The sequence below is a fragment of the Typopeltis vanoorti genome, chromosome 23 (genome assembly GCF_054136105.1).
Source record: "Typopeltis vanoorti isolate ZY-2024b chromosome 23, IOZ_Tvanoo_1.0, whole genome shotgun sequence".
NCBI lineage: Eukaryota > Metazoa > Arthropoda > Arachnida > Uropygi > Thelyphonidae > Typopeltis > Typopeltis vanoorti.
In genome coordinates, this window is record NC_143571.1 from 10944418 (window position 1) to 10962658 (window position 18241).

The 18241-nt window shown below is 32.7% G+C and overlaps 1 protein-coding gene across 1 annotated transcript in view; it reads left to right on the plus strand.

Annotated features, from left to right (window-relative positions):
- Positions 1-18241, plus strand: part of LOC150093613 (adenomatous polyposis coli protein-like) — a 372524-nt gene that overhangs the window by 61452 nt on the left and 292831 nt on the right. The window lies entirely within an intron of this gene.

Below are 18241 nucleotides of genomic sequence, written 5' to 3' on the forward strand. Positions count from 1 at the left end.
CTTCTACGGCTCAGTTGCTGACTCAACAAACTTGCTACTCCCATTCAAATTTTATTCCATCTACTATTATTCTGTCGAACAGGATGTTATTATTAATTTCCACCTCCTTTGAAATCAATTTCAAAGGAATTGCTCATCACATGAGGTTCCACTTAACCGCATATCGTGTTTTTTAAACCTAGTGCTTTCATAATACATTTGTAAGGTAAAGTCTAGAATTTAAAAAGAAAAAAAAAGCTTTTCAAACAAAGCTGACTTAGCTGGGCTTATGGAGCTTTTCTTTTCTCTTGCAAAACAGGTCCACAGGCTGTAGAATACATGATTACTGTCTTCATGGCCTTAATTGCTTTGGTTAAACCAGTCAAATTCTCATTTTCCTTTGACACATGTCACCATTGTATTTCATTCATTCACAAGTTGCACATATGCTCTTCATTTCAATGCTCACCACATTCTTGTGCAGTTTTCAAGGATGGCTTCTCATTCTGCTCCATCTCTCGCCATGTCTCTGATTTTAGTTAAAGGCATAAAATCTTAGCAATTTAATGTCATCAGTTTAACTCAGATTCTTCTTTCATTTGATGTCTTATTTTTCAGGCTATAGAAGACCAGAAACAGAAAATGATCACACTGTTTTTACCCAGTCTAGCTTACCTAGCCACACATGCAAGGTTTACAGAACATTTGGAAAACTCCCTCCTACCATACGAATTTGCCATCTGTACCACGGTTTTGGATAATTTCAAATTATTTTGTCATTAAAAAAGGATCTGATTTAAGCTAAAATTTAGTAATGGTACCAAAAACCAAATTATATATATTAAATTCTGTCCAGTCAGATTTGGTACTTTGTATCATTTTAACACATTTTCTTTTAAAAATAGTTCAATTGAAACTAAGTTGAGGTAATTATGAACTACTAGTAACATTCTTATTTAATTTCAAATATCAAATTTCAACTAAATCGACCAATTTGGAGAAGTTAGAGACAGATCAAACAATTCAGAAACAGATCATATCAGTTCTGTGTGTGGGGGCATGTGTTTAAGTGACAATATGATAATATCTTTTTGAAAAGCTGATGGTTGTAGTTTTTGGGCAGTACTTCATGGAGAGATACCTGTTCTACAGAATCAAGGCAGATAGAATGAATATGAATGGGAGTAGCAGGTTTGTTGAGTCAGCAATTGAGCTGTAAAAGGATGTTAAGCAGCTGTTGCTTCTGTTACTGTAGGTTTATCAGCAGTGGAGGGCATGATGGATGGCTGTTGTTCTGAATATTGCCCATGGAAATATCCGTACAAGAGAGGAGGTAAGAGAAAGAGAGACACTAGTACCTAAACTGAGTGGTTTGAGAGAATCTGTGGGAGATGTGTAGTCAATTAGCCGAACTGCCATCTGCTAAGAGCAGTATTCCAAGGTTGGCTGGATTTGTGATTTGTACAGAGTTAGTAGCTGGACAGAAATTTTGATGTCAACTTTTTTGAATCCAAGAATGCTGTACAAGTGATGTGATTATACCGGCAAAGGCTGGGAGTAAGTATCAGTCTGAGAAACATCTGGTTTTGACTGTTAAGCTTAAGCATAAGAAAAGTAACTGGAACAATTAGTCTTTTGTGTGTGTGTGTGTGTGTGTGTAATAGTGGTAATGCAAGGATAGTATGGGAGTTTTCCCAGAAATAATATACATAATGGTATGGAGATTTTTGTTAGGCGCTGATATTAAATGAGCTTGATGATGTTTGAGCACTGCAAGGTTTTGTTATGTGCGTAGGAGGACTGGAGAGTGTTATCAAATGGAATATTGTTTGAAGTATATATTTGTTTATACTTCTTATTCTTTTCGTGCCTCGTGGCACATAAGGATATTTTTTGACACCTCTGTTCTGCACCACCATTTCAGCTTCTCTCTAGCTCTGTCAAGTTAATTTAGGACTTTTGCCTTCTGGAATCCATGTTAAAGCTATTTATGGAATCTCTTTGCTGTTCATCTCCAGTGCATGCCCAGTCCATTTTCATCTGTATTTTCTAATTTCACTAGCAATACTTTTTTGCTCAGTCAGTTTATATAAGTCATTGTTCATTATATGTTGGGGACCAAAGTATTTCAAATATTTTCCACAGACATTTTGTTTAAAAACTCTTTAATTTAGCTTCTTGTTTTTCGGTCATTTTCCATGTCTAATATGGCCTTAACATTGCTATTGAAGAATTTTATTTAGGTTTTATTATGATACTTAGGTAATTTTCATATTATTTAATTTTCTGAAGTATTTGTTTTTGTCAATTTTTGCCTTATATCCCTGCCAGTTCCACCTCCTTCAGCATCCACATTTGCTCCCTAGCATGTAAAATTCTTAACTTCTTCTACTGCATGCTGATTGATTTTAATTTTGTTGCAGCATTTGCCATTCAATTTAAGAACCTTTGTTTTAGTTGTATTTAAGACCAGCTTTTTCTGTTGCTTTATTTAATATTTCTAATTTTGCTTGTATATCAGTATATTTTGATGACATCAAGACTGTCATCTGTATAATCTAGATCTTACAACTGTGACATAGGATTCCATTTAATTCCTCTTTCTATGCCTATAACTTTTCTTATAATCCAATCACTGATTATGTTAAACAGTAAACCAGATGTTACACAACACTGTTTCACCGCAGTCTTTATCTCAAACATTCCTATGTTTGCTGTGTAATAACACAACTTTTACATCCTTTATATATTTCTTTGATTATTCTTAAATATTTGTCAGGAATTCCATAGCTTCTAATAATTAATTATATTGTTTCTCTATCAATACCATCAAATGCTTCGGAAAAATCTATAAAATTTAGGTATACTTTTAAGTTCAATGCTTTATTCACTGATGTTCTTTGAGGTAATAATGTGATGCACAGTACTCCCACATGTTACAAAATGAACTTGTTTATGCCTTAATATCTTTTTTATTTCATTTTTAATCTTATATATCAATATTTTATAGAAAATTTTTGCAGGTACTGATAATAGACTAATTTTACTCCAATTTTCACATTAGTAAGAGTTCCTTTCTTAGAAACTGTAGTTAACATCACTTCTTTCCACTGTTTCAGTATCTTTTCAGTTTGTAGCACATTATTAAAGATTGGTTGTAATTTATTAGCAGCAGTTGTCTTTAGTATTTCTGTTGCTATCGTGCCTTTCTGCTTTTCATCTTTATTATTATTACTGACACCTCCAGGGAGTCCAAGGACTCATCATGGGAGAGCACACTACTTTGCTAATACATCTCATCCTCTCCAACTACGACACTACTACTACCTTCAATGCCATCTATCGACCATCATAACTAACAACAGTATTTTTTGTCTGTAATAAAAAATGTTTATTACGTTTATTATCTCATTTTTGGATATTAGTTCTAGTGTAATATGTAAATCTCTGCTTATAGGAAGTTCTTCCGTTACCAAATTTCTGATCATGTCAGTTATACTATTTTCTACATTTAAAAATCTCATCAGAGTGTCCATCTTCTAACAAGCTTATCCTTTTTCCTTATCCAAGCAAATAATTTCACCTGTATCCTAATGCTGTAATCTTTTTGTGCTTCTGCTAAACTATCCACAATGCCTTTTATCTTCTCTTTCAGATCTCTTACTAACTTCTCTCTCTCTTTCTCTCTATAATTGCTCGAATTTCTGTGAGTTTACAGAACTTGTCTGATAACCAAATCTTTTTTCTTTTTTTCCTTTTTTAGCACCCTAACAGTCTCTTGCCACATCATTATATACACCACATTAAAACCATTGCTGTTACTAAGTAGTGATCAGATTCTACATTAGTTCCTCACCTTATTTTAACATCTAAGAGCAAAATCCTAAAATTACCCATTGCAATATGATCAATTTGGTTTTTGGTTTTGTCATCTGGTGATATCCAGGTCATTTTATGTATGTCTTTGTGTTTAAATAAACTTCCTCCTTCTCTTTCTTAAGTATTCTGTGATTGAGCAGGTTCTTCTCTTAGTAGAAAAAACTTTCTTTCCATTCTCTTCTGTTCTGAGCCTTCTCTTTCAAGGTTGTGTTCCTGTCTCCATTCAATTCAGCATGTCATCTAGGATTGTTCCTTACTCTGGGTCTTTTTCTGTCTATTTTTCCTTCGATGGCATCTCTGATTCCATTTCCTCTCAGAATACATCAGATCCAGTTTCCCCTTCTTCTTTTTATCCTCTTTAACAGACTTCTTTTTTCTTCTACTCTTTTAAAGACCTTTTCATTAGTTATTTTATCTGTCCATTTGATTTTTTCCTTCCTTCTCCAAATCCACATCTCAAAGCTTTCCAAAATCTTAATTTTTTCTTTCTTCAATGTCCAAGTTTCAGCTGCATAGAGGGCAACATTCCACACATAATATTTTATTAGTCTTTTCTTTAGGTTTCTGTCCAATTTACTTCTAAATAAATTCCATTTTCTATTAAAGGCATCTCTTCCCATCGCCATTCTTGCTTTTGTCTTTTTATGCACTTTTACATCTTCCATCACTGCTAATCACACTTCCTAGATATTTAAATGTCTTTACTTAATTCTATTTTTTCCTATTTATTCTGATATCCATATTTGCCTCTTTCCTTGCTATTTTCATTACCTTTGTTTTACTTATGTTAATTTTCATTCCATAATTGGTACAGGATTCCAGTAATCTGTTCAACAGACGTTGTAGTCCTGTTTCAGTATTTGATAATAATGCCTTGTCATCTTCATATCATATTGCAAATCTACCTCCAATCTTATTCCTTCTGAATTCTTCAGTGCTTCTTTTAACATTGCTTTGAAATACATGTTAAACAAAATTGGTGACAGAGAATAGCCTTGTCTTACTCCTCGTCCAATGATACCATCGTTCATTAAGAGCAACACAGACTTCGTAGAAAAAGTAAAAGATATACACATAGATCCTTCAGACATATTAGAGAGTTTAGATGTAGTCAGCCTTTTCACAAAGATTCCAAGAAATGAAACAGTAAAAAACAGTAAACATCCTAGAAAATCTCTTCCCACTGGACATTGTACAGCTCTACAAACATTGCATAAAAAACACATTCTTCCTTTACTAAGACAAACTCTGGGAACAAGAAGGACTAGTAATGGGTTCACCAGCTCTAGCAATCCTCTACATGGAAAATTTTGAAAATAAGGCTTTACAAAACTGGCACATAAAACTAAAAATATTGCTCTGCTATGTGGACGATATCTTCATCATTTGACCAGGAACAGCACTAGAACTGACTACATTTCAAGACTATCTTAATAACTTACATCCTATCATACATCTTATTACATCCAATTCACTCTGGAACTAGAAGAAAATAAAAAACTTCCTTTCCTAGACATCCTTATAGAAATAAATGAAAGAAAAAACAGATTATCGTTCTCCATCTATAGAAAACCAACAAACACAGGAAGATTTTTGCATGCTACTTCACATCACCACCCCAAGCAAAAAATAGGCCTAATAAAAACCTAATAAAGCATACAATATCCCCAATACAGAAAAAAAACGGAAAGAAGAAATACAATACTTAACACAGATCCTACAACTGAATAGTTTCAGTACTAAGTTAATTAAGAAAATTTATTAAAATTCTGAATACAGCACCTACAAGAAACTTAAATAAACAAGATTTCAAGAATGTAACAGATAAATTAGCCAAACTTCTCTACAAATGCAACATAAAAGTGACTTTCCTGCCACTTGAAAAAATATCAAGATCTCTTCATCCTTCGAAACCTTCACATCACCCAATGAAAAAACCAGGGGTTTATAATATTCACTGTTCCTGAGACATCTGCTATGTGGACCAGATGTAGAGATCGGGAGAAATCTGCATGAGCGAACATCAAAAGGACATACAAAATAAGAGAGAACATAAATCTGGATTGGCATTTCACACAACTTCTACCAGTAATGATGTACTCTGGGATAGAACAAACATGTCCTATATAGATAAAAATTGTTTCACAAGAAAATTCAAAGAGGATGTGGGGTGAAAAAAATCCAAGTTTCTGGGAGAAAAAATCCTGCTAACACATCTTTAATTGAAAAAGTCCATATAAAGATTCCTCTCTTCACAACGGGAATTAAACTCGTTTCTTTTCCAATCATAGGACGTAATATACTGTCATTCTTCCAATTGTACTATGAAGATGCTAAGATAAATTTCAGGTGTAATATGGTGAAAACATCAGTCAGCTTTACCTGTTGTGGCAATGTTGGTGTCTCGTGCATGCTCAGAAGAGCAGCTGTCAATTCAGCATTCAATGGATTTGAATGAACATATGCTTATTTTCATTTCATGAAATTATTTATATCTGTCATCAAAATTCTTAAGTGTCAAGCCAAGGAACAAATACTTTAAAATTTATACTTTCACCAAGTATCATAATTTCATCAAAGAGCTCTCTGCAGGATTCAAAGTCAGTCAAACTGTTTCTTTCCATAAACGTGATTTTTTTCTTTCCATATTTCAAGTTTTGGCTACTTGTTATGAAAATCAGCTCTAGGACTGTAAAGATTAAGAGATATTTTAGTTCTTTTCCATGCTGAGCAATATTTAATGCATTCAAATGCTTCATAATATCAGTTAGGAAAGCAAGCAACATCACTGAGATTTCTAGTTTAGATCATTATCACATTCATTTTTTTCCAATAAAAAGAGATTTCTTTCCTCTCTAAAGTTTGAAAAATCTCACTACACATTTTCCATCACTAAACCAGAATTTGGTTGTGCAGAAGCAAGTCATATCTGGCATATACTTCATCTAAAATGTTATGAATTTTATATTTGCTGCTACTTTTCTCAATTCTTTCAGGCTTTTTGGTGAATTCTGTTAAAATGTGTGTAATTTTTTTTTACTACTGTGTTTCAATGTCAGAAATGCAGGGAACATCTTAAATCGAATTTAAAACAGCCAGATTTAAATTAAGTTCAATACAATGTGTTGATATAAGATCTTGTACTTCTTTTTTAATTTTGCTACTAGCACCCCTTTTTTTTTTTTTCAGCATGTTTCCTGCTTCATCTGTTCCATTGTCTTCTAACCAATTACCAGTCTTCCATGGTAATAACTTATTCATTTCATTCTCTAATATGTCAAAAACCCACAGCTGTTGAGTATTGAAGAGGAATTATGGAAACAAATGTTTACATATCTTATATAAAGAACAAGTTCCTCAGTTGAAAATATCTTGGAGGCATCTAAAAGAAGACTCTGTCTGCTGGAGTCTTCATTCTTAACTCATCCTTGTATAGTGACATGAGCAATAACTGACACTAATTCTATACATTTGTCATTCTGGTACTGCTATACTGGACTTGTATCTCTATCTTGCTTATTTAACAAGGCTATCAAATTTTTCAGTTCTGCAAATGGTTTATTGAATTTAGATATAATAGATTGTATTGAAAAGGCACTTATGGTCTTCAGATATTTTAGAGTTTATTTTCCTTTGCCAAGCAGCTATGTTTTCTGACCTGGTCTATGTCATAGCATCTTTTGTGAGAATTGGATGCTTCATGAACAGGGGCGGCTCTTGCATAGGCACTGCGGAATACACCCCAATTTTTCTCGATATATAAATTTATTTATTTGCCTGTAATATTTAATTTTATCATTAACAATCCTATACAATTCTCTTATTTTGTATAAAAAATAATAAAAATCCATCTCATAGCACTTGAAGTGCGAAGGACGCTAGCAGCACTGTGGTTACCACAGTGTCATATTGTTATGTGCACAAGCATATGCATGTCATAATGAGATGCCAGCTATTAGCATAATGTGGCACTGTCCGTCACACAGTTCCACTGTTGTTTATATTCAGTTTGCACCAGTAGTAGTGTTCGTAGTGCTTATCATGTTTACTCTGTCTCTTTAAATATTTGGACATTACAATTAAAGACATAACATTTGTTCTAATTTTTATTTTAGAACATTATTGGGGTTATTGACAATTATGACCTCAGAAAGTCAACCCCTGACTACACGAAAAACAATTCCTATGACTACATCAGAGCCTGAACGCTGTTTTTCAATATTAAAGCGAATAAAAACATTTCTGAGGAGCACTATGAATCAGGACAGGTTGAATGCACTTGCGATGATTTCAATGGAGAAAAAATTCTTCAACAGTCACGCAAACATCAAGGAAAAAGTTATTGACCTTTTTGCTCGAAACAAAACAAGAAGAATGGATTTTATTTTTAAGTAATTTTGAATTATGCTAAACTGTGTAATTTTATCGATAATAAACAATATTTTTTCATGACACAAAACATGGAGAATATATTTTATTTTTAAGTAATTTTGAATTATACGAAACTATATAATTTTATCGATAATAAACAATATTTTTTCATGTTTAATTTTTAAAAAATTTTTACCATAATTTTGATATTTTATCCAAACACGTATACACTGTACTTAGAGTGTGTATGTATATTTCGAAAATTGCAGCACCTCCATGATTTCAAGCCACGAGCCGCCACTGTTCATGAAACCTAAATGTCTCCACTTTAAAAGGTCCTTGAAAATGATCTAGCAATCTAGAGTTACTGTCAGCAGTTCCAGGATATTTTTTACAGGTATTACAAAATGCAACTTTGTCTTTCTAACATCACATGAATTCCTGGAGCCATTTCTCTTGGAAAGCACATCTCACTGAGTTGTTTTTACTTTGCTGGTACAACAGAACTCTTTCCTCCAGTGTTTTTAACACTTTCCTAAAATTTCTTTCAGTTTTACATTATTTCACAAAGGTTAAAAGTGTAGTTTGTGTATTATTTTGTTTATTGTTCATAAAGAAGGGTGGATTTATATAAATTATTAATAAACAATAATTTAATAGGAAAGACAAATAATATAATTAAGTAATACAAGATAGTAGGATCTGTTGTGTAGCCCGACTCGCTTTTTACAGTATACTCAGTCACATGATCCAATCTTTGACTTATCTTTGTAAAATAATTGTATATTTTTAAATACCAGTATTAAAAAGCTTTATCATTATATAAAATTTTCAAGTATTTAATTATAAGTTAATTCATGTTTTGAACTATGAAAATAAGTGTAGAATAATACTGTATTACAATTGCACACCTAGATATTATGTGACACTTCCAGGGATTCCAAGGGCTCATTGTGGGAGGGCACATTACTCCCAATTCACTGTCTCCCCTACTTAATCCTCCAGCTACTACACAGTGACACTACTACTACTATCATCAACACTCAAACCTATCTACCACCCACCACCACCACAAATAGTATTTTTTTTGTGTGTAAATTGCGTGTGTGTGTTCTCATGGTCAATTTGCCTGTATGCTGGATGACAATTCCGAGTTTTCAGGCAATAAAAAACACTTCTACCTCTAGTAGGGGAGACGTTGAGATTGTCATCTAGATATTATAATAATAATATCTAGATGATGATAATAATGTGAGATCGGCTAACTCTCCTTCCTTTGAAAAAGCCTATATAAACATTCCTCATCATGACAATTGAACTCTGACCTTTTCCAGTCAAAGGGTACAATGTCCTGTTGTTCTTCCAGTTGCACTATGAAAGCATTTAAAAAAATATATATATAAAAAAATAATCTTTAATAAAGTTTTTTATAAACTTTTTCTCAGATACCCGAACAAAACGAACATACAAAAAAACCACTAAAATAAATTGTATACTACAGTATTTAATTAAATTGTGCCAGTTTTGAAATTGTTTATAATTACAGGTTTATTTTGTTAATGAAATTATATAGTTAAAAAAAGCACAATTTTCTTTCTTTTTTTTTTTTTTTTTAAATAATTAGATTGTCTATGATATTTGTTGTGCTTACTGGATACCCATGTAAGATTACTATTGAACTAAATTAATGCATTGATTTGATTATAAAATTTATTGGAAATAATTAATTTCATTTAAATTAATTCACGATATCAAAAATTTGTTATGCTTAAAGTGTGTGAGATTTACTGTTTCATGACAAATTAAAACTAGAAAGGAGCATGTATGAAGTGAGAAAAATACTATGATACAGCTGGAAGAAAAATTAGGAGATTTTTGGAACTTGTTAATGGATATTATGAAGTCTTTCATTATGGAAAGAAAAATGTTTAAAAGTTGTCCTGTTATGACAGTAATGACAGGACAGTGGTCAGGGGAAGTATGGCAGGTTGAGATTTTAATGACTGTTTTATTTAATTAAAGATGCTATCTCCTCATTGGAAATAAAACTTCTTTAATAAATTCGTTGACAACCACCTGTGATCAAATACCTTGACAATGAATGAGATGATTTAAAATGAAAAAAAAAAGTGCAAATTATGCAACAATAATATATTTTGAATCCATTTAGAAGAAAGCTGAAAATTCATTTGCCACTTGTCCCCGATAACTTGCTGCTAGTGAGTAAATTTCTGGAGCTCTGGTGCCTTCAGTGGTTGGAATTGTTAATAGCAGTTGAGCTGAAGATATATATATATGTATATATATATATATTTTTTTTTTTTTCGACACTGCCCAACCTATACTTCTATAGTAAAAAAAATGTCTCTCAGACTTGTAATGCCTTCTGTTTAGTACAGTAGTTCTCTTTCACTGAATTCTGTATGAAGAAGTGTTCATCACATCAAACCATCATATCAGCAATTTTTATCTGTTTTTCTAAGCATAAGCTCCATTTTTTTGGCATGTCCAGAAGTACAAAATGTATCTATCCTTTCTGCAACTTACTGTGGAAAGACAGGAAAACTTAACGCACACCATGAAAAACATAAGTACATATACTTAATGTGACACTGTAGTATTACATGGGAAATCTAACAATTTTTTGAAGTGGGCAACAATAATTAAGTACTCCAAAACCTTAACAAGTATAGCTATGTAAATTGGCTAAAAATTTGAGAGACAGCATTTTAAGATCACATTCAACCCAACAGTTGTAGATTACTTTAAATCCAGTCCTAGAGAGTCCGTGACAATTTTAGTATCCTGAAAATGCTGTCAGCCATGTAGGCAGTGAAACATTCGGAAAAACATTAATCTCTAATAATAAGTATGAGTCAAACCTGGTTAATTACAGTTAATTTTGAATTGCTTTTACTGTCATTGATGTGTCTTGCACTCTGTGAACAAGGATAATGGTATGTATTCTAGGGAAACAGCAGCTTAAATTATATTTACTTCTTTAATGGTGTTGAGAGTCAATGCTGTAAATGCTAACATAAATAATTACCAACACTACAGATGTCACAGTGATAGTGCTACCACATAATTTTTCTCATTACTAGCATCCTTTCAACTGTTTACTTCACTTCCAGATTAAACTATTATCTGTCTTGTCTCCAATATTCAGCTCTTATGTTTTAGTCTTCTTCTAAGACAATTTCGACTTATTCTGCCTAAATCTTTCTGCCATTTTGGTGTCAAACACCTCTAGTGCTAATCTTTCTTTTTCCCATTCTGTTTGTGACCATGCAAAATTAGATTAGACTTGCATACACACCATTGAATGTTAATGTCAAGTTCCTTTTTAATAGCTTCATTTTTAACATGGTTCTGCCATTGATGTCATGTATTCACTTCCTGAATTTTCCTCAGAAATTTCATGTCCATAGTTCCAGTTTTTGATTAACTGTTTTTTTTTCCCTAACCTAATTCTCAAATCCATAAGTTAAAATTTGCTTGAATATTGTCTTACATTGTATAAACTGCTAGCCTGGTGTTTTGGCTAATTTCTCTACTATTCTATATAAATTTCTTTAGCTAACTGCCTCTTATACCATACTAGGCTTTCTTATTCTGTTACATAAGCAGAATTATTCTGCTTATTATCCACATATTCTGCTACATGTTAATCTGTGATAGTCTGGTCACTTAAACAGAATTGAAATGAAAGAGTAGCAAAACACAAAAATAACAGGAAAAATATCTTAGAAAGACATAATTGGACTTCAGATCTAAAAGAAAGACTGAAATGTAAGAGCTGATCTTGTAATTCATAATAAATGATAGAACAATTTAGAAAATAGTTATTGATCAGACACTAGTCATGAGATCTTGATTGTTATTCATATTTGATATCCCCTAAAAGTAAAATTTATTAAACTGCATTTAATACCTCTGGATTTGATGTCATTCAGTGACTTTCACTGCCTCCATTATTATTCATCATTGGTATGGATTATATAATGAAAGATATATTATCTGATGTAATTTGATTGTATATCCAACCATCTCTCTGTACATCATTCAGTTCTAACTACCGACAACTTAATTATAGAAAGCATATTGTCCTTATACAAATGCCTCATTTTTACAGTATTTTTAGCATTTTGTGAACAGCTTTACCCTTGCACCTTGTCATATACATTTTTTCAGGTTCTACAAATTTCATTTCTAGATTCCCTTAGGATTTTCTCAATATTCCTAGGATTTCTCAACTTTTTAAGTAAAGATGTGCTCCTGACAAATGCTTTTTGGCCTGAATTACCCTTGTTCTCTTTTAGTTTTTTCTTTAGTTTTTTTCTTAGCTTCTTTTCAAGTATGCATCTGAAACATAATAATTATTATATTTTAATTCCATTTCCTTTTTTATTCTAAATTGGTATAATTGAGATTTTCAGATTTCTAATATTTTTTACATCCAATCACGTTGTATTCATTACTGCATTCCTGTTTGACATTTTCTGTTCTCATTTAATAATTTTCAAAGTAATTATTCCAGACATCCACCAGAATATCCTTCTCCTCTCAAATATATTTTAAGAGTACTTGCTGATTTACTTTCCAGGAATTGAGATTTCTTCTTTTCCTGGACTACTTCTTTAACTTATGTCTATCATGGAGTTAATTTGATTTCTTTTCCTTATAAGCAACCACCTATTTTCCTTACCAAGTCGTAGTTGGTGGATTTGAGGGGTGGAGACGATGAGTTGTGGAGTGGGTGCCCTCCCTCGAAGTGGTTGGACTCCCTGGAGGTGTCATGTAATAATAATAATAGTCATTATTGTTTTTCTTGGATTTTGCCACTGGATTACTAAGGCTTCCCCCCCCCCCCTCTCTCTCTCTCTCTGAATATTTTTATATCTGAATTGATGGTTCATCTGTAGGCATCCTGATTTTATTCAGCCTTATTATTTTCAAAAGTAATCACTATCAATAGTAACCTAATGTCTTTTTTTTGTGTGTGAACTCTTCATGTAAATTTAGGTTCATGTTTAGGGTGAAATGTTAATAATCATTATTTCACGCCCTGAACAGCAATTAGTATATAGTTGCAATAAATGTTTGCTCTGGTTTTTTTTTTGAATCATTTTTCCATTACTATAGGTGTGATTCATTTAGGTCTTCTAATAAGAGCAATTTTTCCTTTTAAGTTGTCATTTCTAATGACCAAGGAGAATATTTTTTCACTTTTGAAGGCTTCATTTTGGCATAAGTAAGATATTAAAATGGAGGATATTATGGATCTAATCATATTTTAAAATCAAATACAGAAAGAAACTTTTGAAGCATTTTGACTCTGTATTCCAATAATTTGATTATGCACTCACCAAGAGTTCACTTAAGACAAATTTAACTTTCTGACATAGGATTGCCATGCTACTTAGTTTTTACTCTCCAGGTTTCTTTCTGGTTTTTGACAAGAACTAACTATTTGAAACAGCTGTCAGGTCAGTGAAATCTAATTCAAGCCTTAATTAAAGGCAAGCATAGTCTCCTTGGGAGAGCTCGTGTTTTAAGTATTCCAAACCAAGGCAATTGGTTATATTGCCACTGCTTATATTTTCATAAGCTCTGGCAAATATTTGAAACTAAGTTTCTTTCTATATTTGACTATAAAATATTGCTGGATCCATAATATCCTCCATTTTAATATGTAAGGATTAAATTATGGAATAACTTAGAATAGTGCAGTTTCATGTAGCTCGTATCTGTACATATGTATGTTTTCCTGTTGATGACCTCAATACAAAGGTTGAAATGTTGAATGTTACTTTCTTAATGTTAAGTAATTATTCTAACACCTGTGTTGTTAGAATAAATTCTTCACTATTAATGCTGACCACTGTGTAACCTAAAAGAAAGAATAGGTTGGGATTTGTTCATGTCACTGCTTGAAATTCAACAGCAAACACAAAGTTATTTTTGTGTTTACTGATGACTGCTAAGTAACACTTTCTCTGATTACTATTAATTGAATAAATATTATCCTATGTGGAAAAAAGTGTTTGGACACCAGTACTGTTTAGACAATACTGCATTTATTGCAAAATCAATAAGGAGTTGGTCCACCTTTGGCCACAATTACATTGTTCACTCTCCTTGACACACTTTCAATGAGATACTGGTAACTAGTTTCAGGTATATTTTTCCATTCCTCCTGCAAAGTAGTGGTCAGCTCAGACACAAAGTTGGACATGTTGTTCTAACTAGAATCTGATGTTCAAGTTCATTCCAAAGGGCTTCTCTATAGGATTGAGGTCAAGGCTTTTAGCAGCCATTCCAAATTCTGTACAACCATAACCTGAAACTATGTTTAAATGGAGCCTGAATTATGGCACAGTGCATTGTCTTGCTGAAACAATTTTACACACTACCTACACTTTACCAGTTTTATGTCTTTGTTAAACTGGCAAAGTGTAGGCAGTGTGGTGTTGTCTTAGAATATCCTGGTACTTTGTGGCATTCATGTTTCCATCTACAATCATCGGTCTGAGCTGAGTCCATACCACAAGAAACATCTCCAGAGCATGACTTGCCACCACCAAATTTAAATTTAACAGTTGGGATGACACATTCTGGCAGATGCTTTTCACCTGCTACACCTAGCAACTACCATTCGATTTAAAAACAGTGTAGCACAATTTGTCACTCCATACCACTCATTTCCACTGGTCTAGGGTCCATCAACAATGTTCTTTGCAAGTTATTAATGGCTTGTATCCAGCAGCTTGGCCATGGAAATTTAACTTGTGCAGTTTCTTAAGAATCATTTTTGTTCACACATTCACCCCTGTTGACTCCTGCAATTCCTTGGTGATGATTTGTATAGAGGAATGACAGCACTTACAACTCAATAACACCTTGTTGGAAGTCAGTAAGCTCAATGCATCTGGCCATGTCTCATGAGTCAATGATATACAGTACTGTATAATATCTGAGGAGCTCACCCACAGTTTTAAAGGAATTCTGGTACAAGTGATGTATTGCAGTGTTCCATTTTTATTGTGGAATGGGTGTCGGGACACTTTTTTCCACATAAGGTATGTATTCTATAGTTATTTTAATTTTTAATTTTAGTCATTTATTAATTTGCTAATATTTACCTAATTAAACCAGCATCTTCAGAACACACAAGTACATAATTTTTAACCATAATTGGGAGACTTATTTAAGGCTGTCTTCAAATCAATGGCAGCAGGACACCTACTGTGTACCTAGTCCTGGAGAACATATGTTAGTATTTCAATTCTTACTTTTTTTCTGTTTGAATTGTTACTGCAGTTTACACAATTACAATGACTAATGTTTTGTAATTTTTGTAGATCTGGAAAAGCCTTATGACAAGTTGCCAAGAGTAAAGCTATTCAAAACACTACAGTTATATACAGGGTGTTTCAAAAAGAATGATCCGATTTCAAATAAATATATTTAATAATGAAAATGTGGTACAGTTACAAAACGCCTTCTGTTGACTAGATTCCACCTTCTCATTAACTAAACATAGAGGCTATTTGGATGCTAGTAGTGGCATCTAGCGGTCATCATATCAAACCCTGGGCCAAGTCCGTTCACATGGTACAAGTCTCATTCATTTGTGGTTGGTTGCAGAGATATACAATTTTCAAATCAGAACATTCTTTTTGAAACACCCTGTACTATAAATGGGGCATTATATCAAGCAGTACTTGACTTAGTCTTTGAGTTGGAAGTTGGCAGTTAGAATTGAAGGAGGTACATGAAGGTACGATGCTAAATCATGCGACACAAGGATGTACATTATCCACTCTGTTATTTTTATCTGTATGGATCACATTATGAAGGAAAGTTGTGTTAAACCTGATGTTAAAATTGGAGATGTTAATCACAATTCTTTACTTTATGCAGATGATGTTATATTTCTAAATAAATCCATTACAAGTCTGCAAGATTCCCTGACCAAATTGAATAACTATTGCAATAAATTTGGTATGAAAATAAGCAATAAAAAGACAATGAAAATAGAAACATTGATAATATCAACTGCATCCTGAATGAAGTACCTATAGAACAAGTAAAACATTTCAACTACTTAGGCATAATTTTTAGTGAAGATGGGCAATTAAATACGAAAATAGACAACAAAATCAACAAAGCTGGTTTGGTAGGAATTCAGCTGAATAAAATTTATATGGAATATGAGAGAAATTAATCAAAATCTAAATGAGCAGTATAAAAGATAATATTTAAATCATTTAACTTATAGAGCTGAGAGCTGGTTAGAGATAAAACACTCAAAGATGAGATCACAGTTATGAGTGTTCTGAGAAATATTAGGTGAGTGTACATGTGGCATCAGTGTCAATAGCATATTAAAAATGAGGAGATTAGGAAAGAACCTGACATTATTAGTATTCAGGAATGTGTTAGCAGAGCTAATCTCAGTAGTACAGTCACTTAAATTAGAATGAGAGAGGAAGGATTAGCAAAAGCAGTATTCTTTGCCAGGCGGGAAGGAAAAAGATCAGAGAAGACCAAGATCTAGGTGGATTGAAAAAAAGGGCCTTAGAAGACAGAAATATAAGATCTGATAATATTGGAGTCTTGTCAGATAACAGATTAATTTGAAGGAAAATTAAAATTGCTGGGTTGAACTAATGAAATATCTTAATAAATTGATTGTGTTCTTATATAGTGTTGTGAGTTAATCCCATTAAAAAGAATAATAGCCAACTTATTATCCTACTACTTAGAAGTACATCTCCTGTTTTTATTGATAACACATTTAGTCCATGTGGTGTTTCTGTAATTCTATTTCAGCCTCTTTTCCATTGATCTATTGTACCTATCCTGATTTATGCTGAGGTTGTTCCAGTAATCGATTTATTGGTGTTTGCTTTGGTTCTTTGATGAAAACATCGGTGTTAAGTCCCAAGCAGTCAGTTCATCTTTATTCATTCATTAGTTGCTAACCACAGAAATGTAGATCTGTGGTCCCAATCATCTTTCAGCATCCATACAGGCAATGTGGAGGAGAATTTCATAAAGCTTGGTTGCTAAGTGAATAGTGCCTTCCTCCCTCTCCCACCCAATAGATGTGGCTTAAAATCCCACTGTGGGCTGTAGATGTTTATAAATTCTTTCTGATAGAATTTCATTGCACATTTTGCATCTGGATGGCATGACATATCATTAATTTTGGCTCCAAGGAAACATGATTTTGTTATACTTTATATTTTGTTATACCTAAGACGAGAGATCTCATCTTGTCTAGAGATTTGGATGTTGTAAAGATATGAAGAACATGGTTCTCTTTGTGGGCGATATGGTGGCAGAACATTTTTTTTTTAGATATTATGAACACTAGGGGATTTTATAGTTTTCTTCATTTTGCAAAGTTAGGAATAATCTTCAGGTTGCAGCATTTTTTAAAAAAGTAATCCTAGCTCGCAACTTACCTTGTAATACAGATAGTTTTACAAGTTTACAGGTTTTTTTTTTTTTTTTTTTAATTTTACAGATCTCCTAGACAAATTGAAAAATGCTTCCATACAATCCACTGATCTTATATGGAGAGCTTCGATATATTTTCAAACCCTGTTTTCAATTGTACCTCTTAAAGAGAACAATGCAACTACTTTCTGAAACATACATTCCCATAAGAGATAGTAAAACTATTAGACTGATGCATTCAGAACAAATTCTACAACCAAGTGGAAGGAACTGTCATGGGAAGTCTACTCTTGCCCATTCTTGCCAACTTCTATTTAGAGCATCTAGAAGACATCCTTTTTTCAGCAGTATATTGACAACATTTTTACAGTGTTGACCTCACAATAAAGAAACTGTACTAATGTTTTTAGCTACTATAAATACTTTATATCCTTGTATCAAATTCACTATGGAAATTGAAAAAGACAACAAATTATCTTTTCTATATTCTTCTCATCCATTCACCATCAGGTGATTTAAGCACGTCAAAAGCCCACTTTTA